The sequence below is a fragment of the Triticum aestivum genome, chromosome 2D (genome assembly GCF_018294505.1).
Source record: "Triticum aestivum cultivar Chinese Spring chromosome 2D, IWGSC CS RefSeq v2.1, whole genome shotgun sequence".
Classification (NCBI taxonomy): Eukaryota; Viridiplantae; Streptophyta; class Magnoliopsida; order Poales; family Poaceae; genus Triticum; species Triticum aestivum.
In genome coordinates, this window is record NC_057799.1 from 478,008,190 (window position 1) to 478,021,332 (window position 13,143).

A 13,143-nucleotide genomic window follows, 5' to 3' on the forward strand; every position below is an offset into this window, starting at 1 on the left:
TGGGATCCGAGTCTTCCACCTTCCCGTCCTCATAAGCACCTCCTCCTCTGCCTTCGTCATGAATAATGTCCATCATCTCGGGGTCCCCGTCGTAGGCCGGCTCCCCCACTTTAGGCATACACGTCAACAGCATGCGGGCACCCATTTGCTCCCCACTTTAGGCATACACGTCAACAGCGTGCGGGCACCCATTTGCTCCCCACCCGCCGCCCGCACCCTGACAAACCGCGACAAAGAACCATCCAAGTAGAGCAGCGGTGCAGCGTTGAGGTCGACGATGAACGGCACGGTGGTGGCTGCGGGGGACTGCCTAGCCAGCTGCTTCATGGCTGTGGGCGACACCATCTGCGCACCACGGCCACGACCTCCACCTCAACCGTGGCCAGCACGCCCTCTGCCGGTGGCCTGCTTGTTGAGGGTCTCCTCCTTTGCGGCTTTCGCTTTGACGCGATGCTTTTGCCGCGTCACCGAGTTGATCTTCCGGGCAAGTGCGATGGTCGGAACCTCCAGCACCTCCACTACGTCCTCCATCTCCGGCAGGCTCTCCTTCGGTTCCATGCGGCTGCGGCGATGCGAGGGAAGTAGAGAGTGGGAGAAAAGGGCGGGAGTTGGATGGAGAGCGGTGAGATGAAAGAAGATATTGGGGATTTTGCCGCGTAAACAGGGCGGGCAGCTAGAAAAGTCTGGGCTCCGCAACACCCACGTTTGGTTCTAGTTTGCCCGAAAAACATGGTCCGGACCGCTCGGCGGACTGATACAGGACCGCGTTGGATGACACAACTCTTTCAGACCGCTCGGCGGACTGATACAGGACCGCGTTGGATGACACAACTCGTTCGGACCGCTCGGTTCGGATGTATGTGGACGATTTGAGGTCGGCATTGGAGATGCCCTTACTTTATTTAGTTTAGGCGACGATAATGGTGTTACTGTTCACTTCTTTAAAGAACGTGTTACCCTTTTTTATGTGCATGGAAAGAACATGTACGCCTCAGTCCTCACTCGGCTATGTGTCGAATAAGGACATGGTCTAGGCCCTGTGACCTGCCGCTCTAAAGCCCGGCGCTCCGGCCTATTGGACATTGCCACAAGCGAATACAATATAGGCCCATCCTACACCACTAAGCTTGGTTTACTGTTGTTCGATCCATCCTTGTCACTGCAACCCTAGAAAAAGGCGCCTCTGACAGTGGGCACATATCACTATGCTTTAGAAAATTAGAAATCAGCACAAACAATGACTTGATGATTCGCAAATGAGCTTCTGTCCGTCAAAAAGTTATGATTTCCCAATATAAGAAGACAGATCAAAGTAGTAACGAAGCATCCAAGCTCCAACAAAATCCGTGTGACCTATCACCTGACATCAACAACCCAAGTAAGGAACGAACAGTGCAGATTGCTGCAAATGGAGCGAAGATCCCAAACCGCGAAAGATCCAGCTTTCTCCTCCATTTCCCAAGCAGCATCGCCGGGGAGCGCCACAAGTGTCACGGCGCGAGCGCGCCGCGAGTCCCACGACCACCGGCCGAGGCAAAGCGGAACATGCGTGCATGGGGAAGCTTTGCTTTTCTACGTAGGTACTCACCCGCCATGACTTGACTCCGGCCCAGCTTTGCTTCCCGCCCGCGTGATCGTCGGTACCTCCACTCAAGTCAGTCGGTGCATGCATGGACCGATCTGTTTTGCTTTCTGGATTTAGTATGTCGCCGGCCAGGTCGAGTGGTCGACGCGCGAGCTGATTTAGTATGTAGTTTGGTCCTTGATTTTTTTTTTGTACTCCAAAGTATGAGGAAGGGCCCCTTTTAGTTGCAATTTTGCTGTCATGCTGTTTCTTTATCACTTGCGAGTTGTGAGTATCATGCCCCATACTTCGCCAAAAGAAGAGGCAGTGGAAGAAATGATAGGAGAAAATTATGTGCATCACAAAAGTTGCATCGTAAGGTCACTGACCTGATTATACACATCTGATCACACTGGATAGATGCATCGATGTCAACGGCCAACTGTGAGTTATAATGTTTTAGTTGAAGGTCAGAGTATGGTTTCCACTTGATTTCTTGTGGATAATTTTCGATCGTACTGCCTTGTTACCTAAAGTGTTGCATAAGTGTTAAGGTGCGGTGCTAACGAACTTGTTCCCACGCGGCGTTAAAATTATGATTTGTCTTTTGCCAAAAAAATACATTATGATTTGCCAACTATAATAGCGATTAGTCTCCCACATTTGTGTTTTTCTTTGTATTGTGCATACCATAATTTGCTAGATCAGAGAACAAACTTATATTTCAAACGTTTGCTATCATGCATGCGCTTGAAAGTTTTGAGCGCGACAGTCGAATCGAGCACGAGCTGGAGATGCCGCGGCCTATCACGGCATTCCGGGTGGAGGCAGATGCTTGACGGGTGCGGGGTTGCCGGCGCCGGAGTTGGCAGGACGGGTATAGAGGGAAGACCAGGGGAGGCGACAATAGGACGGCTCCAGCAAGGTGGCTGGTGGTTCACCCAGTGGCACCGAGGGGGAGGGTGGTGGATAGGAGGAGGAAGAAGATGCCACAACCGATGGATAGCCAATTCTAGAAAAAGCAACAAAAAATATGTTCTTAATAGTTAGGTCCTATATTTCGAGCAAATTTATATCCCACTGATTTGCAACACGGTATGTGTGCCTTGTCTCTCTCCTTTTTACTTTCTCTTCCGCCTTCATCCCATCTGGTGTATGTCAACCTCCCGCCCTAAGTTGCGATGGTCCAAAACGAGATCCGCAATATACGCACCCCTAATTGTTGGGGTGGGTCGGTTGATGAGGTGCTAGTGTAGGAGGTGACGATAAAGGAAAGTCTGATGGTGTGAGCCACGATAGACGTGGAAGGATGGGGTTGAGCGTGTTAGTGAGCAAAAGGGTGACAACACGACGAGGAAAAAGTGTGAGGAAGGAGAGAGCCTTTAGGATTTGGTAAAAGAAAGGCAAGGACCAAACATGTTTTTTTGTAACTCGTTGTTCATGTAAAAATAGTAAAATGGGTTTTGCTGAAAACCAGCTAAAAACTTATTTTCTATATACACATGGCTATTTTTTGTTACTCAAATAATATACTGGTATCATATGCAATAAATAATGTATGATGCTCCACTAGTAGAAAACAGGGCTTTGGTTCGGGCCTGCTCAGCCCATTAGTCTCGGTTCAGTCACGAACCGGGACCCATGGGGGGCATACGTCCCGGTTCGTGCGCGCAGGGGCCGGCCGGGCCTCGTGGGGCATTGGTCCCGGTTTGTCTGGACCCTTTTGTCCCGGTTCCAGGCACGAACGGGACCAATGGTCCTCGCTCCTGGCCCACATTCATTGGTCCCGATTCGTGGCTGGAACCGGGACAGAAGGGGGGCCTTTAGTCCCCGTTCCAGCCAAAAACCGGGACCAATGAGGTGACTATATATACCCCATCGCCAATGAGCAGAGCACTCCACACTGCTTTGTTTTTTCTGGCCGGCGAGGGGAGAGCTTTGTGGTGCTCTAGCTCACCTCCTATGCACATGAGGTGCTCGATGAAATGTCCGAGCCACACAAGTTAAGCTTTCTCCTCTCGAAGCTCGACCTCCAAGCTTCATTTTCCTCAAGATTTGTCTAGGTTTAGCGGTCCGTCACGTCCCGTCCCCGTCTTCACCACCGTCGATCGCCCGCGCCGATCTCGTCGCCGGCACCACCGTGGTGAGCCTCTTGTTCTTATCTTCTTTTTGAAAGAAAAAAATTCTTACTGGCATGATTAGATAGATACTTGTCTAATTTTCTTACTTTTATTATTGCTTGTTATTATATAGTGCGATCGTTTTGGTATCCCCCCCCCCCCCGTCGGCCCTCGTCCTGTCTATGATTCGGATGTGGTATATATTATCTTTTATAACTATTTGGTTCATTTATTGTTTATGACAATTATGCCGACCAACGTGACATAGATTATATTTGTCTAGGAGGTATGTGATCCGGAAATTCCAACCAACCCTATTGTCGAGAGGTTAAATTTAGTTGAAGAAAAAAACAATTACTTCAAGGAAAAAATAAAGAAACTGAGGAGGAGAAGATGATATTGGAGTTGCATGTTGCGGATGTCATCGATGATCACAAGATCAAGATGGATGCAATGCGCTTGAAGATTACAAAGATTAGAAAATATGATATTCATACCGAGGCTTGGTATCATTATGCCATTGGATCAATTGTTATCTTGGTTGCGATTATGATCGCATTTGTTCTTGCATTGAAATGTTTTACATAGTTTCAATGTATGGTTTAATTAGATGCTCTGGGGAGCTATATGTTGTTCAATGAGAACTATGTATTTACTTTGGTTTTAATGTGATGATGAACTTCTATTAATTTGGTCACTTATCTATCCATGATGTTCTGTAATGGTTTTTGACACACTTAATTATATATAATGCACGCAGAAGAACCGGCAATGGATGTATGGTGACAGACACACCTCCGAGTACGTTAAGGGCGTGCATAATTTTCTCGAAGTGGCTGAGGCAAACAAGCAGAATGGTTTTATGTGCTGTCCATGCCCTATATGTGGGAATACGAAGTCTTACTCTGACCGGAAAATCCTTCACAGCCACCTGCTTTATAAGGGTTTCATGCCACACTATAATGTTTGGACCAAGCACGGAGAAATAGGGGTTATGATGGAAGACAGCGAAGAAGAACAGGACGATGACAATTATGTGCCCTCTGAATACGGTGATGCTACAACGGGGGAAACTGCTGAAGATCAAGAGGAACCAGACGATGTGCCCGATGATGATCTCCGCCGTGTCATTGTTTCAAGGAGACACTGCGAAAGTCAAAAGGAGAAGTTGAAGTTCGATCGCATGTTAGAGGATCACAAAAAAGGGTTGTACCCCAATTGCGAAGATGGCAACACAAAGCTCGGTACCGTACTGGAATTGCTGCAGTGGAAGGGAGAGAATGCTGTGCCTGACAAAGGATTTGAGAAGCTACTGAAAATATTGAACAAGAAGCTTCCAAAGGATAACGAATTGCCCGACAATATGTACGCAACAAAGAAGGTCGTATGCCCTGTAGGATTGGAGGTGCAGAAGATACATGCATGCCCTGATGACTGCATCCTCTATCGCGGTGCATACGAGGATTTAAACGCATGCCCGGTATGCGGTGCATTGCGGTATAAGATCAGATGAGATGACCCTGGTGATGTTCACGGCGAGCCCCCCGGGAAGACGTTTCCTACCAAGGTGATGTGGTATGCTCCTATAATACCACGGTTGAAACGTCTGTTCAGAAACGAAGAGCATGCCAAGTTGATGTGATGGCACCGAGAGGACCGTAAGAAAGACGGGAAGTTGAGAGCGTCCGCTGACGGGTCGTAGTGGAGAAAAATCGAGAGAAAGTAACGGGCTGAGTTTGCAGGTGACCCAAGGAATGTATGGTTTGGTTTAAGTGTGGATGGCATTAATCCTTTCGGGGAGCAGATCAGCAATCACAGCACCTGGCCCGTGACTCTATGTATGTATAACCTTCGTCCTTGGATGTGCATGAAGCGGAAGTTCATTATGATGCCAGTTCTCATCCAAGGCCCTAAGCAACCCGGAAACGACATTGATATGTACCTAAGGCCATTAGTTGAAGAGCTTTTACAGCTGTGGAATGGAAACGGTGTACATGTGTGGGATGAGCACAAACAGGAGGAATTTAACCTGCATGTGTTGCTGTTTCTAACCATCAACGATTGGCCTGCTCTCAGTAACCTTTCAGGACAGACAAACAAGGGATACCACGCATGTACGCACTGTTTAGCTGACACCGAAAGTATATACCTGGACAAATGCAGGAAGAATGTGTACCTAGGCCAACGTCAATTTCTTCCGACCAACCATCAATGTCGAAAGAAAGGCAAGCATTTCAAAGGCGAGACAGATCACCGGAAGAAGCCCGCCATGCGTACCGGTGATCACGTACTTGCTATGGTCAATGATTTACACATAATATTTGGAAAGGGTCCTGACGGACTATCTGTTCCGAATGACGCTGAGGGACGCGCACCCATGTGGAAGAAGAAATCTATATTTTGGGACCTATCCTACTGGAAAGACCTAGAGGTCCGCTCTTCAATCGACGTGATGCACGTGACGACGAACGTTTGCGCGAACCCGCTAGGCTTCTTGGGCGTGTATGGGAAGACAAAAGATACACCGGAGGCACGGGAGGACCTGCAACGTTTGCATGAAAAAGACAGCATGCCTCCAAAGTAGTATGAAGGTCCTGCCAGTTACGCTCTTACCAAAGAAGAGAAGGAAATCTTCTTTGAATGCCTGCTCAGTATGAAAGTCCCGTCTAGCTTCTCGTCGAATATAAAGGGAATAATGAATATGCCAGAGAAAAAGTTAAACAATGAAGATTATCCATGGTTACGGCGCAATAAGCAAAGGACACAAGCGAAGAAAAAGTGAAGACTTTCTCTCCACGACTATTATGATGATGCCTTTGATCTAGAATGTTCAGGTAACACACGAGTTTCCGTATGAAACCCTGATTCTTCGAAAGAGATTGTCCGTTTTGTACACGAAGTGCATCTAGTTTTTGCCATAACCCTCTCAACTTTTTAGCACATGCTATGTGGGTGAAATGATGATACCATGCCAACTTTCAACTTTTTCAGAGTTCATTTGTAGTGCTTTTCATTTTCAGGGTCATATAGCTAAAAAAATCAGTAAATGCATGAAAAATAACAAATGAAGTCAGAAAGGGTTGAAAATTGATGATGTGGCTTTGAATGGTGCATTTTGAACACACAAAAAGTCTGGAGTTCAAATAAGTTCAAAAAAATGAAATCTCTTTGTAACAGATGAGTTTTCGTCCGAAACCCTCATACTTCGAAAGAGATTGTCCGTTTTGTACACGAAGTGCATCCAGTTTTTGCCACAACCCTCACTAGTAGAAAAAGGGTCAAATGTCAAGCACATTAGTGCCGGTTTGCTTTTGAGCCGGCACTAATGTGTGCATTAGTGCCGGTTCCAACGGCTAGCTAGCCGCTTTCATCAGTACTGGTTCGTGGCCGACCTTTAGCACCGGTTCGTGCCACGGACCAGTACTAAAGTGAGTGATGGCAGGATGTTGTCAGTCCGGGGCCCCTCCAGCACCTTTAGTACCGGTTCATGGCACAAACCGGTGCTAAAGGTCATCCTACATAAACCCTTTGTCCACCCGAGCTCGCTCTGTTCTTCCCCCTTTCCCCTCTCCTCTCTGTTCTTCCCCTCTTCCTCTCGAGCTCATCACACATTTTGCCCAAAATTTTCAAGATTTGAAGGCCCCCATCCATTCAAATGATCACAAAGGTTAGCAACTTTGTCTTTTCATCTCTCATTGCTAGATTAGCTCTTGCAATGCTTTGTATAGTGATTAATTTATGAGTTTAGTAATTTGGTAGGAAATATATGTGCTAGTATTTGATTTACATGCAATTTGTAGTCAAAACTAACACTTAGTTTGCATATGTAGGTGTGGTTTACTTAGTGCCTTCTAAATCTCCGTCGTAACCACAGTCGATCGCCCGCACCGTTCCGTCGCCGGCACCACCTTGTGGTGAGCCTCTTGTCCATGAATGTTTTACATTACCAAATTGATGTTTGTGTGATTTGGATATATAGTTACTCGTATAATTATCTTACCCGTACGTTTTTTGTTATACATAGTGCCATGGTTTTGATATCCGTCCCCGTCGGCCCTCGTCCTTGTTATGATTCGGATGTGGTATATTCCCTTTTAAAACTAGTTGTTGCATTTCGTGTTTATGACAAATTATGCCCATCAAGTTGATATAGATATTTTTGTCTAGGAGGTTTGTGAACCGGAAATTCCAACCGACCCTATTCTCGAGAGGTTAAATTTAGTTGAAAGAGAAAACGAGGATTTGAAAGAAAAATTGAAAAGAAATGAGGGGCAGAAGATGGAATTGGAGTTGCATGTTGCCGATGTCGTCGATGATCACAAGATCAAGATGGAGAAAATGCGCTTGAAGATTAGAAAGATTAGAAAATATGCCATTGATAGTGAGGCTTGGTATCATTATGCTGTTGGATCAATTGTTACCTTAGTTGCGATCTTGATCGCATTTGTTGTTGCATTTAAATTCTTTAGTTAGAGAGTTATTTGTTTGTTGCATTTAAGTCTTGTATGAACTTGTATTAATTTGGTCTATTCGGTGTTGTGTAATGAAGATGAGCCGACAATGGATGTACGATGACCGATGCTCTCCCGAGTTCATTAATGGCGTGCAAACTTTTCTGCTTGCGGCTGAGGCAAACAAGCGGGCGGATGGTTTTATGCCTTGTCCATGTTTAGTCTGTAAGAATGATCACAATTACTCTACGTCAAGAACCATTCACGTCCACCTGTTTAAGTCCGGTTTCATGCCCCACTATAATGTTTGGACCAAGCACGGAGAAAGAGGGGTTATGATGGAAGACAATGAAGAAGAAGAGGACGACGACAGCTATCCTGGCCATGGGTTCCCTGAATACGATGATACAACAATGGGGGAAGAAGCTGAGCCGGCAATGCGGGAAGAAGCTGAAGAAGAGGCATCAGATGAGCCCGCTGATGATCTAGGTCGGGCCATTGCCGATGCAAAGAGAAACTGCGCAAGTGATTTGGAGAAGAAGAAGTTGCAGCGCATGTTAGAGGATCACAAGAAATTGTTGTACCCGAATTGCGAAGCTGACAAGAAAAAGTTGGGCACCACACTGGAATTGCTGCAATGGAAGGCAGAGAATGGTGTATCTGACAAGGGATTTGGAAAGTTGCTGGTAATGATAAAGAATATGCTTCCAAAGGACAACGAATTGCCCGAGAGTACGTACGAAGCAAAGAAGGTTGTCTGCCCTCTAGGGTTAGAGGTGCAGAAGATACATGCATGCCCTAATGACTGCATCCTCTACCGCGGTGAGTACGAGGATTTGAACGCTTGCCCGGTATGCGGTGCATTGCGCTATAAGATCAGGCGCGATGACCCTGGTGATGTCGAGGGCGAGCGCCCCAGGAAGAAGATTCCTGCCAAGGTGATGTGGTATGCTCCTATAATACCACGGTTGAAACGTTTGTTCCAAAACAAAGAGCATGCCAAGGCGATGCGATGGCACAGAGAAGACCGTAAGAAAGACGGAAAGTTGAGAGTACCCGCTGACGGGTCGCAGTGGAGAAAAATTGAGAGAAAGTACGGGAAGGAGTTTGCAGATGACGCAAGGAACGTATGGTTTGGTCTAAGCGCAGATGGCATTAATCCTTTTGGGGAGCAGAGCAGCAACCATAGCACCTGGCCTGTGACTCTATGTTTGTATAACCTTCCTCCTTGGTTGTGCATGAAGCGGAAGTTCATTATGATGCCAGTGCTCATCCAAGGCCCTAAGCAACCCGGCAACGACATTGATGTGTACCTAAGGCCATTAGTTGAAGAACTCTTACAGCTGTGGAATGGAACAGGTGTACGTGCGTGGGATGAGCACATGGGGGAAGAATTTGACCTAAAGGCCTTGCTGTTCGTGACCATCAATGATTGGCCTGCTCTCAGTAACCTTTCAGGACAGACAAACAAGGGATACCGCGCATGCACGCACTGTTTGGATGATACCGACAGTATATATTTGGACAATTGTAGGAAGAATGTGTACCTGGGACATCGTCGATTTCTTCCGAGCAGGCATCCCGTAAGAAAGAAAGGCAAGCATTTCAAAGGTGAGGCGGATCACCGGACGAAGCCTCGCCACCGTACTGGTGCTGATGTACATGATATGGTCAAGGATTTGAAGGTAGTCTTTGGAAAGGGTCCTGGCGGACAACCTGTTCCGAATGACGCTGACGGACGCGCACCCATGTGGAAGAAGAAATCTATATTTTGGGACCTGCCCTATTGGAAAGATCTAGAGGTCCGCTCTGCAATCGACGTGATGCACGTGACGAAGAATCTTTGCGTGACCCTGCTTGGCTTCTTGGGCGTGTATGGGAAGACAAAAGATACACCTGAGGCACGGGAGGACCAGCAACGTATGCATGGAAAAGACGGCATACATCAGGGTCATGCCAGCTACGCTCTTACCAAAGAAGAGAAGGAAATCTTCTTTGAATGCCTGCTCAGTATTAAGGTACCGTCTGGCTTCTCGTCGAATATAAAGGGAATAATAAACATGGCAGAGAAAAAGTTCCAGAACCTAAAGTCTCATGACTGCCACGTGATTATGACGCAACTGCTTCCGGTTGCATTGAGGGGGCTTCTACCGGATAACGTTCGATTAGCCATTGTGAAGCTATGTGCATTCCTCAATGCAATCTCTCAGAAGGTAATCGATCCAGAAATCATACCAAGGTTAGAGAATGATTTGGTGCAATGTCTTGTCAGTTTCGAGTTGGTGTTCCCACCATCCTTCTTCAACATCATGACGCACGTCCTAGTTCACCTATGCGAAGAGATTAACGTTTTGGGTCCTGTATTTCTACACAATATGTTCCCCTTTGAGAGGTTCATGGGAGTCTTAAAGAAATATGTTCATAACCGTGCTAGGCCAGAAGGAAGCATCTCCAAGGGCCATGAAAATGAGGAGGTCATTGAGTTTTGTATTGACTTTATTCCTGACCTTAAGCCGATTGGTGTTCCTGAATCGCGGCATAAGGGCAGACTGGATGGAAAAGGCACGCTAGGAGGGAATCAAAAAATATGTATGGACGGACATTCTCTCACTGAAGCACACTACACAGTTATACAGAATTCCGCCTTGGTGGCTCCGTATATGGACGAACACAAGAATTTTCTACGCTCCAAACACCCGGAGCGGTCTGATGACTGGATTACACGTGAACAAACCAGGAGTTTCGCCGGCTGGTTGCAGACACGTACCATGCATGACGCCTCTATTGAAGATGACCTGTACTCGCTGTCCCAGTTACCATCTTCGAATATAATGACTTTCAAAGGGTACGAGATAAATGGTAATACATTTTACACGATCGCCCAAGATAAGAAGAGCACCAACCAAAACAGTGGTGTCCGCTTTGATGCAACAACCAAGACGGGAAAGGAAACATATTATGGTTACATAGAGGACATATGGGAACTTGACTATGGACGTGGTTTGAAGGTCCCTTTGTTTCGGTGCAAATGGGTCAATATGACACGATATGGGGTAACGGAAGACCCGCAGTATGGAATGACAACAGTGGATCTCAACAATCTTGCGTATGCAGACGAACCATTCGTCCTAGCTAATGATGTGGCACAGGTTTTCTATGTGAAGGATATGTCTACCAAGCCGAGAAAAAGAAAAGATAAGGAAGCGAATGCATCATACGATGAGCCAAAGCGCCACATAGTTCTTTCTGGGAAGAGAAACATCGTGGGAGTGGATGACAAGACAGACATGTCAAAAGATGATGAAAAGTTTGATGAAATTGCTCCATTCACAGTGAATATTGACCCGAGCATCCAGTTAAATGATGAGGATTTTCCATGGCTACGGCGCAAAGGGACATACGCGAAGAAAAAGTTTCACACCCAAAGATCTAGGATGTGATCGGCTTCACTATCATCAATTTCTTCTGTGTTTCACACCTAGGAGGGAATCTCTGTAATAGTTAGGGTAGTTATGTGTTTTGGCATTTGAAACGCGAAGAAATTTTATGTGCAAACAAATTCTTTCATGCATTTAATGATTTTTCTGCTAAATGACACTGAAATTGAAAAGCATTTCAAATGAACTCAGAAAAGGTTGAAAGCTGGCATGGTATCATAATTTCACCCACATAGCATGTGCAAAAAAGTAGAGAGGGTTACCGCAAAAACTGGATGCACTTCGTGTATAAAATGGACAATCTCTTTCGAAGTATCAGGGTTTCGGACGAAAACTCATCCGTTACAAAGGGATTTCATTTTTTAAGTAACCTAAGCATTACCCAATTGAATATAATGATAAAACACACTAATATTAAACATAATAAAAAAGAATCACTGAAAATCTATTTTCAAAGTTAAGTTATTCACAAACTAGTGATTCACACAAATTTCAAATAATTCAAAAGGTAAACTATTCAAATTTGTAAACTACCGGCACTAACAGAAAGTTTGTAATTTTTTGTACCTAAAGCAAAAATATTCCCAAAGAAACTCTAAATACAGCAAAACACAACTCAAAAATAAATAAACCAAAAATAAATAAAGCAAAGAAAATAAGAAAATAAAAAAGCCCACCTACTGGGCCAGAGCGGCCTGCATACGACTAGAAAGACAACCTATAGTTGGGCCAGGATGCAGGCCCGCAAGCCCAGTAGGCCCACAGGCAGAGTAGGAGAGGTAGGCCCAGAAGGCCTGCTATTGAGAGGAGCTCAATGCAGTGCCCACGTCGGGGCTTAAAAACTGGTCCTGGCGCTCCTCAACTAGCGAGGTGGGACTAAACTTCTGCGCCCCTCGCCTGGCAGCGCACACCCTTTAGTACCGGGTGGTGGCTCCAACCGGTACTAAAGGGGGGTCTTTAGTACCGGTTGGCGCCACCACCCGGTACTAAAGGGGTGTGCTTCCCGCCGCTTGGGCTGGCCAAATTTGACCTTTAGTACCGGTTGGTGGCTCCAACCGGTACTAAAGGCCCATCCTATATAAGCAGCACTTAGAAATTTCGTCAGTTTTCATCTGCTTCTTCTCCTCTGCCCCGTCGCCCGCCGCCCCCCGTCGTCGCCCCCGTCGACGCCCTCTTCGCCACCCCTCGTCGACGCCCCCGTCGCCGCCACGTCCCCGTCGTCGCCGCCCCATCCGTCCCCATCCCCTTCGTCGCCGCCCCGTCCCCGTCCCCATCGTCGCCATCCGCGTCATCGCCGCCCGTCGCCGTCCCCGTCGCCGCCCCCCGTCGCCTCGCCTCGCCGGTGAGCGCCTGCCCCGGCCACCATGTCCACACACACACATTGTTAATTAGTTGTAAAATTGTTAGTCATTTTTATGTTTTTAGTTATAGAAATATTTATAGAAATGTTAGAATTTTTTTTTTTTTTAGTTATAGAAATATTATTAGAAATGTTAGAAATTTTTCTGTTTTTTAGTTATAGAAATATTAGAAATGTTAGTTATATAGAAATGTTATAAATTTTTCTGTTT